At 39.5% G+C, this 18,221-nt stretch overlaps 1 long non-coding RNA gene across 2 annotated transcripts in view; it reads right to left on the bottom strand.

Annotated features, from left to right (window-relative positions):
- Positions 1-17,115: 17,115 nt before the first annotated feature.
- Positions 17,116-18,221, bottom strand: part of LOC129034700 (uncharacterized) — a 77,642-nt gene continuing 76,536 nt past the window's right edge. For both annotated transcript variants that reach the window (XR_008501978.2, XR_008501977.2), the window contains exon 3: positions 17,116-17,234. This is a non-coding gene — a long non-coding RNA (uncharacterized LOC129034700). The remainder of the gene's footprint in view (positions 17,235-18,221) is intronic.

The raw sequence follows: 18,221 nt of genomic DNA on the forward strand, positions 1-18,221 counted from the left end.
AGAGATGTAAAGTCTGGACTTAAGCACAAACAAACTTAAAAAGACATATGAACTAACCAGAGTTGTTGATCAGTGTTTGCTTGTTATTTTAGCCATAGGGCAAAGAAAAAAAATTAAAACAAATTTAAAGCACACTAGACCTTTCATTATTCAAGCAATTTTAAACTGGTATCCAAAGTAGTACCTAAGTTGCAAACTTGTAATGACTAGAAATGGACTATAAAGCCTCTCTGATCTTTTTCATCTTTAAAAAGCAATCACGATTCAGGAGAAAAGAACCGTTCATCCAAGAACTAAAGTAATATCTGAGAGAGATGAAACAATCATTATAAATTAGAAGTAGCCCATCATTCATTTTTCTGCTATCTTCTCTCCAGGAGAAAGTTGACTCTCTGGAAAATCTGACTGGTGCTCTTTCCTCGTGTGCTCCAAGAATTGAAAAGCCAATTGTGATGTTTCCAAAATAAAGTACAGAGAAAAACACCTCTATTTCATTCCTCTTTCCCAGTGGCAGATTATTTGCATCCAAGCTTCATGGAATTTACCTGAGATGGGATAAATATAATTTTGTGTTTTTTAACAGAATAAGGTTTCTCTCTCCACAGTTTCCATGTAAAGTTCTTTTTTTCCTACAACCCACTGGGTACCTTCTACTTTTTCTGTGAAGGCATTTATTTCTGGCTGGTCAATCTGAATTGTTCCATTATCTTGCTACCCACTAGTGATGAATAAACTTCCTTATTTCTGAGTTCTTTGAGACCTCAAGGATTGATGGGCAAGAAGGAAGAACTGGGACTGCCGATGAAGGCAGGAATTCATCTTATTAGTCTCTGGTTTGAGTTAATCACTGGGGAGATAATATTTTAAACTCCAAAAGACTTCATGAAATTTTCCAGAATTTCTCCAGAGACACAGATCAATAGACCAGAATAATCAAGAAAAGGGAGCACGTTTGCCAAATGCCACTCACTTGGTAGGGTATTTTACTTGAGTGAGCAAAAGGGTTTTTATGGAATTATTCCAGCCCTGTGAAAGAAGGAGCAAATCAACCCTCCAGGAAAGCTCCTCCAAATTGCAGCTAAAGATAAAAGAAAGGGTGACATTTTCATTCCAATCTTCAATCCCCAACAGAGGGATGCGGGTGGCACTTGTTATGTTGTTCAGTTGATGAACAGCTTTCCCATAGCACTGAGCAATCACTGCCCTGTACTCTCAAAATAATGCATGGTGATATGGGGACCCAGGGCCCCATAATTTTGCCAATGGCTCCCCTCTTCTCTTTTAGCAAGAAGCAACCAAAAATGAAGCTTGCCTGATTGCTATGAGGGTTCTTCGGGCTTCAGCGATGTTTAAATATTAGCCCCCAGAGCTCAGAGCTTAACTCCCAGCAGCAAAACAGAGTTATCTACCCTGGTACCCTGAACCAGGCATAAAAATTCAAAAATTTTAAAGCAAAGCCTAAGTTTAAAAAAGAAAATCACACATGGCGGGGTACAAGGAATGAATAAACCTCCAGCTCCCAAGAACATTTTCCAAAATGGCTCCTTTACCATTTCTAAATGTGAAGCACACAGATCTCTGGGTGTGGGGACTCTCCTGCTTCTAGATGCCCCTCTCCCTCCACACTGTAAGCTTTCTCTGCACCTGCACTTCCTCTAAGACTTGGCTCCTTCCTGATCATTTCTGCCTTCAATGTGATATGCTCATCTTATTTTCTTATCCTCTCTCTCCTCTCCCTGTTCCATCTCTTTCTCTGTACCTCTTTATTCCTCTTCATCTCCCTCCAAGCCCCTTTTGTCTCTGGTTATGGCAGCCACTTAAGCATTGGTGGGTGCTCGAACTTGGCTTACCTGACAGGGGGTCCCTGAGGCTGTCCAAGAGAAACAAGACCCTAAGAAAGTATAAAAATCTGAGCTGCAACAAAGCATTTTTTTAACTTGAGTTCAAAAGTATTTTCCTTAGCCCGTGCTGCATGTGCTGTATTGTTAACTTCTATCAAAGGGGTTCATATCTCAGGAATCACGGGAAACTTTCAAACATGATTGATGGCCGGTCAAAAGAACATCCACAGCGCGATAAGCTGCAGAGAGGGAATGTGCTGAGCCGGTTCAGGATTGCCTGGCTGTGCCTTTCAAATTCCTTTCATCGCAATCGGTGACTGTAAACACTGCAGGGTGAGAACAAGCCAGGACTTTGTGGAATATTCTTAACTGCTGATATGTAATCCATACAGCCAGTGGTAGCAGCCCGAGGATAAAAGATTTAAAGAAATAGAGACACAAGGACTGATTTTTTTTAAAAAGGCAACTCGGAAGGAAAAAAAAGAGTGAGAACAGTAAGATTTATGTTAACCCATTGGGAGTGCTCTGGAAATCTCTTTGATGAAGGATTGAGATTGCTTTGAAGCAGACTTTATTGAAGCAAAAAGTAAGTGCGGTGTCCAGGGACTTGGGTCGACTGGGTCACTTATCAGTCTTCCTGACTTTGAGTTTCCTTTTTCTTCCAAATTCTGCATGCTACCAAGCTCCTAAATGCTGCTCTATAAAAATATTTTCCTGCTAAAGGAGGCTTTTATATAGCCTTAGTAATTAGTAGAAACTTGACTGGTGGGAAATATATTAAAAAGATAAGAACCCAGAAAAGAGGATACATACATATATACATCCACATATGATGTGTAAAAGGCTATTAAAATATCTGCACCCTGTTATGCATGTCCTTTCTTACTACGAGTTCAGATTTCAAATACAACACTACAGAGAGTTGGGACAAACCGGATGAGTACCATGGGAAGGCAAAAGTGGTTGTCATTTTCCAATGGTAGGAATATCAAACAGAGCTTAGGGAGCAAGAAGTAAAGATGGTCATGGCTGAAAAGGAGAGAACAACAAATAGAAGGTTTTGAGCCACCAGTGAATTTGCCTGAAACTGGGAACATAAAAGCATCCCTTAAACAAGTGAGATGGCTAATTCTGGGATTATGAAAGAAAGCTTTAACAGAAAAAAAAATTTTTTTTTAAATCAAGGAGGAAAAGAAGCAAGTACCAATGAGTGACATAATGACGAGAAAGGACATATTGCTGATGATGTAGGGAAAGCCGAAACTCAGGATTGTCCTTCCTAGCACAAGCTGTCGTCTGTAGCTGCACTTAGGCTGTTATTATAATTACGCTTTTCCATCCTTCCCGGCTGTGACCATAAAGTAATGAGGCTGATTTTTTTAAACAAACTACAGTTTATATATTCAAACAGTGTTGATTTTCAGAGAGAGCAATGTTGCTGTTCTTAGATTTTGAAATCTCTGATATCAGAAAACTATTTTCTTTGTGGCTAGTGTTTTGCCTCTGAAGGCAGTTTCCAAAAGGAAGTTTCCAAAGGGAATCATTTCCAAAAATGGTTTGAACAATCATACAGCAGTGTTAGTGGTTTCACTGAAGTTAGTGTTTAACCTTCCCAGCTAACTTTTTGGAAGGAAAAGGCTAATTTGGGGATACAAGTTCAAGAACAAGAGTTCAGCAATCAGTCATTGCTCACAAAATGAAGTCACAGGATTATTGGAGCAGGAGGAATTGGAACTCCTCTGCAGCCCTTTTAGACAGATACTGAGAAATATAGCAACCTGGTACACTGACCACTGAAGAAACCACACTGGAAAACATGAAAGCAAGTGCAATGGAGACTCCGCCTACCAGATCATTGTAGCTCCCAAAAAATAATGAAATCACTCTGCTCTCACCTGCCCCAATAAAGAAAAACAAATACAGTGTATCCTCAGATGTTTGGCACACTGATATGTTCCACAGAGAGCCACCAACTTTACACTAATAGCCAAGGTGGCTCCTAGGGAGATCAATAATACCACTACTTGGCAAATGCTGAAACCCACTGCTCCCCTTAGATTCTCCACAAGAGAGCAAGAACATTTTGAGAACACACAGAGACTTCAATAACTTGGATGAATAACTGTCTTTCCACTGGCAACTCATCCTTTCTTTCTGTAAGGAAATGCGCCAGGGATATAACAATAAATGGGTACCTCTCCTCTACAAGGAGGGACCAAGCAGTACAACCCCACTCAGCTTCAAAGAGTATCAGAATGACAAACACCATGTTGTTTTGTAATATCTGGGCCAGTTTCCTGTGTTTTATTACAAGTGTCCACCATTTGTTGGAGTTCCTTAGAGATGGTCAACTCCAATGCCATAGAAATAATGGCATTTTTATTTGGCTTATGGGAAAATAGATACAGTGAGCATATAAGCCTCGGAAAACGTTTTCTTTTCTCTTATTTGCCAGCTTCTATGAAATCTGTATTGGTTGCCTGATGCTTTTTCCAAAATCTGAGGGAACTGACTGAGCATAAAATGTTGAATTTTGGCATGCAGGGAAACCCAGAATCCAATACAAGTTGACATATTGGTAAATGTGATGAGCCACAAGGTGGCGTCACTTCTAAGGCACTGAGAGATGACCAGGTTCCAAGTAGGGGAAGTCCTTTAGGTCATTGCAGGGGACAGAGTCAGAAAATTATCTCAGGTGTCTTCAGACTTGAGGGCAAGATATCAAAGCCCAAGGAAAGCACTAAAGGGGCTTGAGCAATGGTGTCTTCACAGTAACTGGCCAATTTCTCTGATAAACCAAGATGACACTTTCAGTTTAGCCTACAGTGGTATGCTAATTCATTGAAATAGGAGAAAGAATGGAAAGAAATAACATTTATTGAGTCTTCACCACATGGCCAGAGACCTTATGTCACAACAACCCAGTGTGGGAAGAACCATTATGTCAATTTCTACACATTAATCAATTGAAGACTCAGAAGTTAAGTGACTTATCGAGCTTATGCAAGATTCAAACCCTATCTCTCTGGTAACTAATGCTAGGTGTTTTTAACATGCCTAAGCTGAGCTCCAGTGACATCTCCCAGGGTGTCCTACCATTGTTTCCTCCTTTCATGCAATCTATTCTATGAAAGTCCAATTTCAGAAAAGATCTTCATTAGAAAGAAACTCTACTTCACACATAATTCGCTATTGGGTTCCCTTAATAAAGGTATCATCTGGAATATCTTAACAAATGAAAAGAATTCACCTCTTGCATTGAAGTGTGGTGTATTTATGTAGGCATGGAGTCCTTTTTTGATGATGCATCAAAAGTTTTTATCCCCTATCTCCTTACATTGCCCCATACCAAGACTACTAACCAACAACCCCACAATAGCAACCAAGCACTTACCATATATCTACCAAGGGCTAGTCCTTAGAAGAGCCATGGGGCATGGCATTTAAACAGGTAAAAACAATGGAAAAACATAAACCTGGTAATGATAGGGCAGGTACATCTCCTCCACTCCAAGCTCCCCTCTGCACTATCGTTCTGACTCACCCTCTCCAGCCTCCCACTAGAAAGCTGTATAGCAGCCATTTTTCAGTGTCAAGAATTCATTAAATAAAACACGAATACTATACTCTATGGGGCCAGGATTGGGCTCCAAACAAAATTTAATGTGCAAACAGCACTTAAAGGCCCTTGGTCTCCATTCTGCTATTTCCATCACCGGCCTGGTTCAGAAGCCTCATAACTCGTCCTCTCCACAAGTGACTTGGCTACAAAGCAAGTTGTTTAGAAAAGCAGATAACAACCTCCCTTGAAAGAAACTAGTGAGGCATTTTAGAAAATAGGGTCTGTAGCAAATGTGGTCATAGGAATCACACAGCAGCCTCTCAGGACTCGTTTCCTTCGGCATTGCCCTAATGATGCTGCTTACAGTCTAAGTGATGGAGAACAGTTCTCCCACACCCTCTTAGGTCTGTGATGCCCCAGTATTTTCTCTGCTTCTAATGCAGGGAAAACTGAAAGGATGACAGTGCCAAAGAACTTTCTCCTGGTTAATAGAGAGAATTTGAGATCACCTGGAGAGGCTCAGTCTATTGCAAAGACTCTTTGGGCAGTAATGAGACTTGAGAGATTTATCCGCCTTCAGGCAAGGTCTCTCCTAAACTACCCCAGATGCAACTCTAGCCTATTTTAAAAGACCTCTAAAGAAAGAAGGTTCTTAACTCTTCCCTTCTGCACAGGAATAAAGAGAGTGTTGGGAAGGCAGTTCACTTACATCTCAAATCAGCATACATGTGAGTCAACATAATTGGCCAAACAAAATTGCATTCCATGATAACAGGTAAGCTATTTTTAGATCATTCATAATGAAAGTGCTTTCCTATCTATTGCTTATTTATGAGATCTGAAGTAAGGAAATCCAACCAAATCTTTTCCTTGATCAAAATTCTTCTATGGCTCCCCATAATCTAAGTAATCTCATGTAAACAAGATTGAAAAGAGAAACTCTCTTTTAATTTATTGTTCCCAGAGAGCCTGTAGCTCATTTCCTCATCTCCTTCAGGACTATATGGAGATGTCTGAGGCCTTCCATTAAAAACTACCCCATTTAAAAACTGCAACATCCCTCACCCACACTACACACACACACACACAGTCACTCTTTCATTTTTTGTTTTTCTCCATAGCACTTATCACCATCAAATGTACTACATATTTTCTTATTGTCTATTTTCCCTATCAGGATGCAAGCTTCATGAAGGAAAATATTTTGATCTGTTTTGCTCACTCCATTATTAAAATAGAGCTTGGTACAGTGCAGGTACTCATTACATCACTTTTGAGAGTACTGAATGAATACATAGCTTCCTGCAAGATGCAGGGTCTTATATTAACTAATTGATGATGACCTTTCTCAAACAGGACATGGACTGATGAATATACAATAGCTATTCCTATTTAGGACGTTAATTCTGGTTTTAAGAATCTGAAGTGGGGAATTTTCAGCTGTGATCTTCGGAGTCAGCACCCCTCTGAGATGTCCCCTTCCCCTAGCCCCAGAGGGGTACTAAAATGTGGGACCTTGGGCTTCCTGAATTCTGCCTCAACCAAGCCAGTTCTTCTAATATCTGTCTTATACACTGGGGCTTTCTGTAAGATGTTACTGGGGAGGAAACTGTCCCATTGCTAAAAATACAGTTAGAAAACCTCTAGGCTAAACCATGAGAGAGAGAAGCTTGAAAGAACATTGGATAGAGTGTCAAAGAAATACAGACTTAATTCATTCAACAAAGATTTATAGGGCACCCATTGGGTACCTAGATTTGTGCCAGATGCTGGAAATACATAATGAAGTAGGACACAGTCAGGCTCACAGTCAGCCAAGTTCACATAACAAGTAATTATAATGTCCTCAGAAATTTTGTAAAATCAAAGGGGCTTTGGAGAAGGATGTCAGGAACGTGTCCTGCCAGAGGCATCTGCTGAATCTTAAGGATAGTTATTAGTCAGGTGGAGCATGAGGAGACTGACCTTCACATTGTGATTTTAAATAAGATTTTAATCTCTTAGGACTCAATTTCTCCAACTTTAAAATAGGAGGCTTGAAAATTAGCTGATATGTAAAGTTCATCCCAAATGTAAAACTATTTATCAGGCCAGGTGCAGTGGCTCAAACCTCTAATCCCAGCACTTTGGGAGGCCAAGGGCGGGGGCGGGGGGGGTGGTGGATCACGAGGTCAGGAGTTCGAGACCAGCCTGACCAACATGGTGAAACCCCCATCTCTACTAAAAATACAAAAATTGGCCAGGCATGGTGGCGGGCACCTGTAATCCCAGCTACTCAGGAGGCTGAGGCAGGAGAATTGCTTGAACCCAGGAGGCGGAGGTTGCAGTGAGCCAAGATCATGCCACTATACTCCAGTCTGGGTGACAGAGCAAGACTTCGTCTCAGAAAATAAATAAATAAATAAAAATACTATCTATCCAGCTTTGCCTACTCACCCTACAACCAGTAACAAAAGTTGTTAGTTTCGAGTAATATTGCTGAATATAGAGTTTGGGCCAATTCATCGGAACATGAATAATGTATTTGGCATTACATGTTGATGAGTAAGTCCCAAGAAAAATTGTTTAAATTAATTGGTGTTTTCTTTCTATACGAGAGGTTTTTGTTGCATTGTTCAGATTCAATTTCAATAATTCCATTATGACTATGCTCAATACCAGATATGAAGTAACCTAAAAACAAGTTATGAAATTACAAACTTTATTGTTCACCATTTAACATCTTTTTTTTGTTGTTTTTTGTTTGTTTTGTTTTGTTTTTTTGAGGCGGAGTCTCGCTCTATCGCCCAGGCTGGAGTGCAGTGGCGCAATCTCTACTCACTGCAAGCTCCGCCTCCCGGGTTCACACCATTCTCCTGCCTCAGCCTCCTGAGTAGCTGGGATTACAGGTGCCCGCCACCACACCTGGCTAATTTTTTATATTTTTAGTACAGACAGGGTTTCACCGTATTAGCCAAGATGGTCTCGATCTCCTGACCTCGTGATCCGCCCGCCTCGGCCTCCCAAAGCGCTGGGATTACAGGCATGAGCCACTGCGCCCGGCCTCAAGTTTGTTTTTACATTTGAGATGCTCTTCCACGTTTACCATATAGAACAAAAAAACAGAGCTCACTATGTCCTGGTAAATTTGGAACTAGAAGAGATTTCAAGACATTTTACTCCTCCATGCTTTCAAATCATAACAAATATGTCATCCAGGAATTTGTTCACTGTCATCAATTATCAAACTATCAAAAGTTAACAGGTTAGCGTAATGATGAGTGGAATTCTGAAGTATATGTGCTTGGAGAATTTTGGTGTTGGGGTTTTCAATGTGTGCAAATCTCATTATACTTATGATGCCCAAGAGCTTAGTCTCTACCAGGAGGATCAAAGAAAATGACTTAGCTTCAAAAAAAAAAAAAAAGTTAACAGCAATATTTCCAAATATATTAGGTTGGTGCAAAAGTAATTGCGGTTTTGACCATTACTTTCAATGGCAAAAACCACAATTACTTTTGCAGCAATCTAATATACGTTGGTCATGTCCTTAATTTTAAGAGGAAGCAAGGAGAAAGTAAAAGAATATGAAAAGAGATATTCTTAAATTATAAAACATGCACTAGATTTAATGTCTGTAGTTCTACCACTGAGTGGCTGTGTGGGTACACTTGAGGATAGATCACTTGAGCTCTTGATAGATTGTCTGAGTTATTTGAGACTGTTTTCTTGTTTATCAAATGAAGGTGTTAATATCTATCAGAGTGGGAAATTCTCAAATTTCTATCACCTGATGAATGGATAAACAAAATGTGGTATATCTATAAAATGGAATGTTATTCAACATTAACAAAGTCTGTACTACAATATGGATGAACCACAGAAAATTATACTAAATGAAAGAACTAAGTCATTTAAGATCGTATATTGAATGATTCCATTCATACTAAATGTTCAGAAAAAGCAAATCTATAGACACAAAGTTGATTAATGGTTATCCAGGGCTGAGGGCTATGGGGAGCAGGAGAGGGATGGAGGTGGTGGGAATTTTTTGGAGGAGTGAGTAAAATATTCTAAAATTGACTGTGGTAATGGTTTCACAACTCTGTGATTGTACTAGAAACCACTTGTTATGGATTTAATGTTTGTGTCCTCTCAAATGCATGTGTTGAAGCTCTAACATATAATGTGATGGTATTTGGGGGCTTTGGGGGAGGTAGTTAGGTAATGAGGTTGAGAGGGTACATTCCCCATGATGGGATTAGTGTCTTTCTAAAAAGAGGAAGAGACCTGAGCTCACACTCTTTCTGTCATGTGAGGATACAGAGAGAGGGCTACCACCTGTAAGTCAGGAAGAGGGCCCTCACCGAATATTCCAGCACCTTGATCTTGGACTTCCCAGCCTCTGTAACCGTGAGAAATAAATGAAATAAATGTCTGTTATTTAAGCCACCCAGTCTACACTATTTTGTTATAGCAGCCCAAACTGACAAAGACAATGCAGAATTGAATACCTTTAATAGGTGAATTGTATAAGTGGATTATATATCTCAATAAAGATATTATTTAAAAATAATATTGATCAGAATTGTGAGGAATAAATAATAGAAGGCATCTGAAAGTTCTTCATTGATAAAGAACATCCTATATAATATTGGCTATATAATTATATCTAAATTTTCCTTGAAAAGGATATTTTCAGTACCACCCTGTCAGTCCAAAGATACCTAAAATAAGCCCAAAGTCACCAAAACAAGAGGTTGTCACCACTCAACACATGTTCTTCAATTAGCATGTGTGACAAGTCTGGATACTGTTCCCATGGTACAGTGGCACACCAGGAGTCTATCTCACTAAGATTCAGAGCTCCATCTACATTGCTGAAAACTCAGGCAGCATTTACTTTAGACCTTGTCAAACTTCTAATCATCTCACTTCTTGATATCTTACTCTGAACATATATCAATAAAGTGGAAAAGGATAAATGTGTTGAAAGGTTGCTTTGAACATAGGAAATCTACTGTGAAAATAGAGGTAACCAGGTATACACAAAGTAGAAGGGAGATGTTTCTCACATAACATAACCATGTTGATTCCACTACTGAAGCCCATTTTCCCTTGCATTTGAAGTACGTCTTGGTGAACACAGCTTTTCCTTGTTTCACTTAACAACTGCTGTTAAAATTTTAGTGACAGAACGAGAAAGTCATTCAATGGAGATTGCCAAATGTCTAATTAGATGATGTTAAAAATCAAAGGAGGAGAATCCAACTGCTAAATATAATAAGCTAAGGCATAAAATCATGGATGAAAGAGAAAATGGTATCTTCACTTTGTTAAAATGGGGTACATGTATAAGATATTTTCTGCAATTCTCCATGGATTAAGCCCGTTAGGACTAGTTTATTGACTGACTGAGTTTCTACTTTACATTGATTTCACATCTGATCAAGCTAAGATCCAGAATTACTGCAAACTCATTGTAACTAAAGGAGAGAAAGGAACTGAATTTGTTTTTGTAAAATTAGAAAAAGTAAAAACCATGAAAGAAAATATAAATAAATTTGATTATCTGAAAATTTGTAATTACTTTTCAACAAAAGACACTACACAAAATTTAAAGACAAGAACCAGATTGTGAAAGATATTTGAAACAAATAAGAAAGACAAAATGTTTGTATACAGAATATATGAAAAACTCCTAGAAATTAATGAGAAAAAGACAATCCAATAGGAAAATAAGCGAAGGATATAAAGAAATAATTCATTCAAAAGAAAATACAAATGGCCACCCCCCCCCCAAAAAAAAAGAAGAAAATAAGCTCACCCTGGTGGCTCACGCCTGTAATTCCAGCACTTTGAGAGGCCGAGATGGGCAGATCGCCTGAGGTTGGGAGTTTGAGACCAGCCTGGCCAGCATGGTGAAACCCCATCTCTACTAAAAATACAAAAATTAGCTGGGTGTGGTGGCACACACCTGTAATCCCAGCTACTCGGGAGGCTGAGGCAGGAGAATTGCTTGAGCCTGGAAGACGGAGGTTGCAGTGAGCTGAGATCGTGCCACTGCACTCCAGCCTGGCCGATAGAGCGAGACTCTGCCTCAAAAAAAAGAAAGAAAATAAGCTCACCCACACTAATAACCAGGGAAATACAAATGAAATAACTAATGATATTTTGTACCAGATAGAAAGAACTGTTATCATTTGAAAATACTACGCACTGACAAGGTTTTGTAGTGAGAGGAACTTATTCATCAATAGTAGCTGTGTAAATTAGAACATTCATTTTGCACTGCCTGTTAAAATAAAAAATGTTTACACCTATAACCTACCTTTCATCCTTCTAGATATCTTATTTTTTTTATTATTATACTTTAAATTTTAGGGTACATGTGCACAATGTGCAGGTTTGTTATATATGTATACATGTGCCATGTTGGTGTGCTGCACCCATTAACTCATCATTTAACATTAGGTATATCTCCTAATGCTATCCCTCCCCCCTCCTCCCTAGATATCTTATTTTTAAAAAGCTCTAGCACATGCAAAGATGTTTATTTTGAAGTTGTTTGTTATAGTTAATAGTGGAATTATTAAATAAGATGTTTTATATTAAAGAGACAGAATATTATATAGTAGGTAAAAGGAATGAACATGTGTATGTGTGTGTGTGTCATCATAGATTGTTTTGTTTTTAAAGTTATTTGCATAAAATACATAAAATATCATGTAAAAATAATGCTTTTCATATTACAATACAATACGATACATTTTATTAAGATGCAAACACATGTATGCTAGTGCAGAAACAATCATCCAGAAAAATATAAACAAACTCATGATTGTGAGTACCACTAAGAAGGGGGTGGAGGGAGGACAAGATTTAGATGGTAGTTGAAGAGAATTTCCACTCTATCCAAAATGTTTTAATTTTTTCAAAAAAGAAAAATGTAGTCATATGTTATGTGTTTTTAAAGTATATATCCAGGAAAAAGCCTGAAAAACAAGTTATAAAAATATTCAAGTGCTGTTTTTATGGGTGGTAGATATATTCGGGATTGTTATTTTCACATATATGGTGGGGGGCGGTGTGTGTGGGTGTGTTCTCCAAATTCCTCAAGTTAAAAAAAAAAAAAAAAGAGGAAAATGTGGCCACTACAGTTTGATAGTCATACGGAATAACAAACCCAAATTTTAAAGCGGCCCCAATCTCAAAGTGATAAAAGTACTCTGCACATCAAAGTATGTTATATGGGTGGGATAACCCACTAACTAATCAACTATTATTCATTAGATTAAACATTAGATTAAAATCTTTATTAAGCATTAAACTTTCACCTTGAAAATCAGAGAGCAGACCTTGAAGAAATGAGCAGAACTAGTAGATTTTTGTGATTAAATATTACTACATAATTTGTCCTAAACACTTTTCCTTTTAAAAATGTCAAGATAATTATATGTTAAATATTCTCTTAATAAGCCCTAGAAATTCAGATTTTAATTATAGAATCTTAGGAAACATGAGCTTCTAGCCTCACATCATTTAATTGTGGCCTTGTGGAATTTGCAGGTTATGCCAAAATCCTTCATTACCTGGTTACACACTAGTGGACAATATGACATTTTGCTTGGAAATGACATAGGATAATATGATGGAAAATAAGTGCACTTTTTCTATTGTGCTTCTCCTATAAGGCCATAAATAAGTTGAATTGTGCTCCCTTGATTTATGTTTATGACTATTATTATGATGATTTATTTTGGGTTGAGTGCTGACAGTGTGCTGAGTGCTATACCACTCATAAGAAGAAATGGTTATGCCCCAGAGGCTTACATACCAAGACAAACAATTCAGCCATAAAATACACCAGCTAAGAGATGCTTAATCTCAGCAGTGCAATGCTTCTTAGAGTTTCTATGTAGGTGGAGAAAATTTCCTCCTCCCGGGGAAAGAAGGTTAACGCTCTTTGAAAGACTTGGAGGAGCAGTTTTCAATAGGGATTTCATACAGGGGTAGGGAAACATCAAAGTGCATGCTATTAGGAGCATAGTAAAGAGGATGGTCGATTGAGGGTTCCCCAGCAAACACACAGTTTATGTACTGAGTTAGGTATTGAGGTTATAAGATTGCCCATCAAGGACTTCAGTCTAGTGGTCACACTCGACTCTGTGATTCCAGATATGTTCAATGGGCTACTTTTAATATTACAACCACCTTAACCTGTTCTGGAATAATATTGGTTATGGATATCTAAATCAGTGTTTCAGAATGTATGTTTTAAAGAACAATTTGCTTAGAGGATGTTATTAGGTATGACAAAATTTTAAAATATAGCGGACAAATAAATTTGAAAAATGCTGGGTTAAACAAAGTGAAACAAGGATCTCTATTGCAAGGATAGTCAGAACCATCAATCAAGCTATGGAAATTGTGAACCTCAGAGTTTGATTACAAAAAAAAAAAAGTTTGGTAGAGCACTTCATGGGACTAGTACACTGGGAAATATATGTTGGGAAAGTTTGGTGGAATAAAGAACAAAAGAGAAAGTGAATTTAACTGTGTTTGTTTTAATCGTGATAGCTGTTGGGAACCCTTTGTCTCCTGATTTGAGTGCTACAAAGATATAACATGCCCTGGTGTCTCTTCCAGCTGAGCTGAGCGAGGCACAATACTCTCCACCACCTTCCAAGCACAGTTAGAAAGATAAGAGGGTAGGGTGAAGCACAATAAATGAGTCTACACAATTGTGGTAGCCAGCCCCCTAGATGGTTCCCAATGATCTCATCCTCCTGGCATTCCTGCCCTATGGGAGTCCCCTCCCACAATAAATAGGGCTGGCTTATGTAATCAGCAGGATATTGGAGTGTGACTGTCAAAGCTAGGTCATAAAATACATTACAGCTCCTACCTTGCTGTTTTGAATCTCTGGCTCTGGGGAAAGCAAGCTACCCTGCTGTGAGAACACTCAAGCAGCCCAATGGAGAGATCTATGTGGTGATGAGCAGAGTCTTTCTGCCTATACCGTGTCAGTGAGTCTTCTCGGAAGCAGTAAGTCAAGTCTTTAGAAAATGGCCGCCCCAGCCAACATTTTGACTGCAACCCTGTGAACAACCCAGAGCCCATGCCACCTACAACTGCTCCCAAATTCATGACCCACAAAAACTGTGAGATAAAAAATGTCTGTTGTGTTAAGCCACTAAGTTTCGAGGTAATTTGTTACACAGCAATAGACAACCAATACAACATCCTAGATTTTTCAAGAATTCAAATATTCTGTCTTGTTGTTCATCCATGTGTCCTGATTTGGGATTCAAAACATTTGATCACCAGAGATACTCCTTGCCTTGTACACAAGATTAGAGCCACTGAACTTCAATCAATACTAAGGCCAAAACGGCATTCAAGAAATGATCTACACGGCACTCCTCGAGAATATATGACCACCACCCACTTCACCAAAAACCTCTATTTCCTAGATGGGGCTGGCCAACTTCTCAATGAACTGATAAAATCACAGAGATAACTACCAAGATCTTTGGAAAAATAGGCCCATTGACCAGGCTACTGAGAGTAAGAAAGTGACCTCCACTATAAAGGTTGACACTGACACTGTCTAAACTCCACTATGTGGTAAAGCAAAAGGATCAAGGCTCTTACACTGAGTTGAGGTAGTAGAACCAAATCCAGCTCTCCCCTGTGGAACATTAAAAGGGAGGAAATTGAATAGAGTCCAAGGATAAAGGCAAGGTTGGGGGAAGGGAAACAATACAAAGGGTCTGAAAAGACCTGTGCAGAGACATGAAAACATGCTACAAGGCAAAGGAGCCTGGAATCAAGGTAACCCACGCAGAGAAAACTGGCCTAGAAGGGCAAACCCTAGGTCAGCAGCAGGACCCCTGTGGAACAGAGCTGTGAAGGCTGCTAGGCAACTTTGGAAAGAGGGTGATCCAACCCAGATGTGTGAAAAATTCCCAGATCACACAGGATAAGCAGTCTTACCTGGAAGGGAAAGGGCAGGTTAGGCAAGAGAAGTGGCAAGTAGTGGTTCATAGACCACATGGAAGCAACATGCTCAAAAGAAACTGTGAGGCCGGGCACGGTGGCTCAAGCCTGTAATCCCAGCACTTTGGGAGGCCGAGGCGGGCGGATCACGAGGTCAGGCGATCTAGACCATCCTGGCTAACACAGTGAAACCCCGTCTCTACTAAAAATACAAAATAGCCGGGCGTGGTGGCGGGCGCCTGTAGTCCCAGCTACTCGGAGGCTGAGGCAGGAGAATGGCGTGAACCCAGGAGGCGGAGCTTGAAGTGAGCCGAGATTGCGCCACTGCACTCCAGCCCGGGCGACAGAGCGAGACTCCGTCTCAAAAAAAAAAAAAAGAAAAGAAAAAAAGAAACTGTGAGCCAGGTGATAGGATGCCCATCAGTGAGAAATGAAGCATTAGAAGAGGGTCCAATCTGAGCTATGACCTTGGGGGACATCAAAAACAGGTGAGAGGGGAAAAAATGGAGGAGCGGGGGAAGGAGGAAGGGTGGAAGGGAAAGATGGCGAGTGGGAGAGTGGGAGGGAGAAGTATACAGACGGCTGGTGTGGTGGCTCACACCTGTAATCCCAGCACTTTGGGAGGCCAAGGTGGGCCAATCGCTTGAGCTCAGGAGTTCGAGGCCAACCTGGGCAACATGGTGAGACCCCGACTCTACTAAAAATACAAAACACACACACACACACACACACACAAATTAGCTGGACGTGGTTGTGGGCGCCCATCTACTCGGGAGGCTGAGGTGGGAGGATCACTTGAGCCTGGGAGGCAAAGGTTGCAGTGAGCTGAGATTGCGCCACTGCACTCCAGCCTGAGTGATTCTGTCTCAAAAAATAAAAACTTTGATTTTCATGGGAACCACTGTTCCCATTTTAAAAGTTTGGGAAACACATGGCTGTCTAGCTGAGTATGGATTTCTGGGTGGAGAGGTAAACGTGAGAAAATAACCCAGGACGTCTGGATCACAGGTACCCCAACACAAAAGCAGGGGGTGTCTAGGTATCTACCCATCTACTTTAGCAACATTGGCAATCTTTTAAGGAATTCTGCACAAATAAGTTGGAATTATTTTCTCCCATTGCACCGAGTCCAGAAATAGTCCATGACCAATGATCCATTACAGCTGCCGGTAGAAATAAATTTGCTTGAAACTTTGCCAACAGGCTCAATACACAGTCTTGCCCATGGAAACACACGTAACGGTAATCGGTATTCCTCTCCGGGCCCAGACCTGGTGGATAATTACAATTAAGCTTCAATGGATTAGCTGCCAGCAGGACAGTAGATAGTGAGTGGTATTTTACATCTCTACTTTTTCAGCAAATTTGGGCATGTGGAGTTTTTTTTTTTCCTTCTCCATGGAAAACAAAAAAGTTATTTCCAATTAATTCAGGAGAACATTAAAATTACTGAGAATTGTACTGTTTCCCATGGCAGGATGAATGAGGTACAGAGTGACTCTCCTTATTGTGTTAGAAATGCAAGGGTCACTCACATTACTTACAGAGCCCCTAGTTTACATTTTTCAATTAGGAGATAATCAGTATGCCATTATGAGTAAAAATTGTTGGAACGACCTTTTGGCTGTATATTTTAACCAGCAAATGTTTGGGGAAGGTTTGATTGAAAGCACGACAGGAGAACAAGGCAAGTTATACTGATGATAAATAAGAACAATTATCACACTTATTATCTGATAAATAATTTATTGTGATTTGCCATGAATCCATCTCAAGCCACCTCCTAGATGAAAACACACCCCAAAGACTGACTTCTTCAGCTTTTCCCATGTCATGTCAGAAATTCTTGCCTGAAAAACACAAAGGAAGCATTACCTGGAATATAAAGACCTGTCACTACATACTTGATCATTTTAATCAGTTGCAGATAAATTACGCCCCTTATATAAATAGTAAATCAGTACTTCTTTCTCAGCTTTAAAAAAAAAAATCTGTGAGAAGCTGTTTTGAAGAGAAGCCATAGCTCAATACTTAGGGATCTGTTTTGTTTTTTGTTTTTGTTTTTTATGTAATTTCAACTTTTGTTTTAGATTCTGGGAGTATATGTGCAGGTTTATTACATGGGTATAGCATGTGATGCTGAGGTTTGGGATACAAATGATCCAGTTGACAAGGTAGTAAGCATAGTACCCAACAGCTAGTTTTTCAACCCTTGCACCCTCTCTGCCTCCCCCATCCATTAGTCCCCAGTGTCTATTGTTGCCATCTTTATGTCCATGAGCACCCAATGTTGAGCTCCCGCTTCTGAGCGAGAACATGCGCTATTTGGTTTTCTGTTCCTGTGTTGATTCATTTAGGATAATGGCCTCCAGCTGCATCCTCATTGCTGAAAAGGACATGATTTCATTCTTTTTTATGGCTATGTAGTAAGGAATCTGTTTTAAGTGTTGTCTTCCATGCTTCCCATGCATTTTTAGTCAATGCCTACGGCATATTCCTAATTTCAGATAGTACATACTATTATAAGAGGATTACGAAATTCTTCACGGTATTACATAAATTCAATTGGTAAGGATTGGTTAAACATAGTAAAATCATTCTAAATGTTGGAGATCAGTGAAAAATGTTGATTCCTCTGTTGCACTCTCCTTTTTGGCAATTCCCCCCAATAAGCATATATGTGTTATTTTCAAACTTGACAAGCAATATAGACCTTTTGGGCATACAGATTATATTTTCCTAGTGACTTCATCCTCTAATATCTTGAAAAATAATATTAACACTATTTTTTCCTTTTGAGCCCTCAAAGAGAGACACCATGGTGACTCTCATTCAAA

Source organism: Pongo pygmaeus, chromosome 3 (assembly GCF_028885625.2).
Source record: "Pongo pygmaeus isolate AG05252 chromosome 3, NHGRI_mPonPyg2-v2.0_pri, whole genome shotgun sequence".
In the NCBI taxonomy this organism is placed as follows: Eukaryota; Metazoa; Chordata; class Mammalia; order Primates; family Hominidae; genus Pongo; species Pongo pygmaeus.